The following is a 2,393-nucleotide window of genomic DNA, read 5'->3' as shown; positions in this document are numbered from 1 at the left end:
TGTTGCTAAGACCTATTGTTTCTACCTTCATAACATCTTTCCTTCTCTCTCTGAGATTACCATTACCCTGGTACAGGCCCTTATCATCTCACAACCAAACTATTGCAGTAGCCTGCTGGTTGATTGCCCTGTAATAAGTCCGTCCTCTACTAAGCTGCCAAAGTGATCTGGTAAAAGTGCAGGCTTAGCCATATTACTCAATAAAATCCAGTGGTTCCCTCTCATCTCCAAGATCAGTCCTCTGACATTCAAAGCCCTCCATAACTTTCTTCCTTCCACCTTTCCAGTCATTTTTACATCTTACTCAACTCCATTCTATTCTATGATTGGGTGATGCTGGCCTCCTTGATGCTTCTTACACAAGACATTCCTTCTCTTATCTCTGGGCATTGCACATGCCTAAACTCTCCCTCTTCATTTCAGCCTCTTGTCTTTCCTGGCTTCCTTGAAGTCTCAGGTAAACTAATACCTTCTGCAAGAAGACTTTCCCAATCCTCCTTAATCTCAGTGCCTTTGTTCTAAGACTAGTCCCATCTTATCCTGTCTATATCTTGTTTGCAAGTTTTCCCCCTACCCCCACCCCACATTGGACTATGAGCTCCTTAAGAGTGGAAATTGTTTTTTTTTTCTTTCTTTGTATCCCTAATGCGTAGTACAGTGCTTGCCATATAGTAGATACTTCATAAATTCTAGTTAACTGAGATGAGATCTCACTCCTCATGGAAGAGATTATTCATTCTCAGGGTTGGGTTTTTTTTAGGAGGGGGGGTACATTCTATATACCTTACATATTTATATAGGGTATATATGTTTATGTAATATATAACATAATATGTAATATATAATATTATATATCTATATATTTATATAAACAGGCTTACTCACTATCTACTATATTGGAAGGAATCAGGTCTGAGGGCATAAGTTTGGGGTGCCCTCTCCCTTTAATAGATGTTGACCAAGGAAGTTAGTATTTTGGATTTTTATTTTAACCTAAAAATCATGCCAGTAGACCAGCAATATTTAAGGAGAGCAGATATGTAGAATTCTAGTCCAATATCCCCTCCCAGAGGATAAGAGAGTTAACAACCTCAGAGTCTCATAATAGGAAGAAGTCACAGTCTTTCAAAGAGAAGGATGGGGTAAAATTCCACACATATCTATCTGTGCCTCTTCATGAACTAAACTTAGACACTCATGTACAAATATAAATCTTACATGGGAAGTACACACTTAACATGTGGAAACCGATCCACTGGAATATTGTAATAATTACTATGCAGAGAGAAGCTGAGACACAAATAGAGATGGAGAGAATGCTTGAAAACATTCAAAAGCAAAGTCTCAAAAAATGCACCTTGGATACAAGTCCAGCAAAAGTTCCTAAAAGAGTTAAACCAGGAGTTTAAGAAAAAAACTACAATGATTTTAAAAACCAAATGAAAGTAGAGGAAAAAATGGGGGAAAAGAAACTATAGGGAAGAAATTAAAACAGAATTAACAGCTTGAAAAATGAGGTACAAAATCTTATTGAAGAAACTAATACTTTGAAAATTAACATTGTCTAAATGGAAGCTAATAACTCCATGAGGTATCAAAAAAATAATAAAAACAAAGTTAAATAGAAGAAAATGGGAAATATGTCATAGGAAAAACAACTGACGTAGAAAATAGATTGAGGAGAAATTATTTAAGAATCATCAGACTACTTGAAAGCCACAAGCAAAAAAAAGGAGTTTAGACATCATATTTCAAGAAATCATAAAAGAAAACTACCTTGATATCTTAGAACCATAGGGAAAGCAAGAAAGTGGAAGAATACAAGACTAACCTTCTGAAAAAGAACCCATAATGAAAACTACCAACAATATTATAGCCAAACTTCAGAGCTCTCAGGTCAAGGAAGAAATAGTACAAGCGACCAGAAAGAAAGCATTGTTTTATGATTAAAAAAAACACACTACAAAATATAGGCAAGGAAGGACTTTTTTTAGCATCATACAAATCTATCTATAACAAAATAACAAGCATCATCTGTAACTGGGGAATATGCCAGAACTTTTTCCTATAAATATGGGAGTGAAGCAAGGATGCCCACTCTCTCCCGCATTTTTGATATAGTGCTGGAAATTCTAAAAATAGCAGTGAAACAAAGAAAAGCAATCAAAGGAATAAAGATAGAGAAAGCAGAAATAAACTGTCCATTTTTGCTGATGATGCGATGGTTTACATGGAAAACCCTAGGGAATCAATGGATATAGTAACTAAAATAATAGCTTCAGCAAAGTTGCAGGCTACAAAATAAATCTTCAAAAATCAACAATGTTTCTATATAATAATAACAAAACCCAAACAGTTAAGTAACATTTGCTATTACATTGTATTTTGTATTT

This window comes from Notamacropus eugenii, chromosome X (genome assembly GCF_028372415.1).
Source record: "Notamacropus eugenii isolate mMacEug1 chromosome X, mMacEug1.pri_v2, whole genome shotgun sequence".
NCBI lineage: Eukaryota > Metazoa > Chordata > Mammalia > Diprotodontia > Macropodidae > Notamacropus > Notamacropus eugenii.
This window is presented reverse-complemented; position numbering follows the sequence as displayed.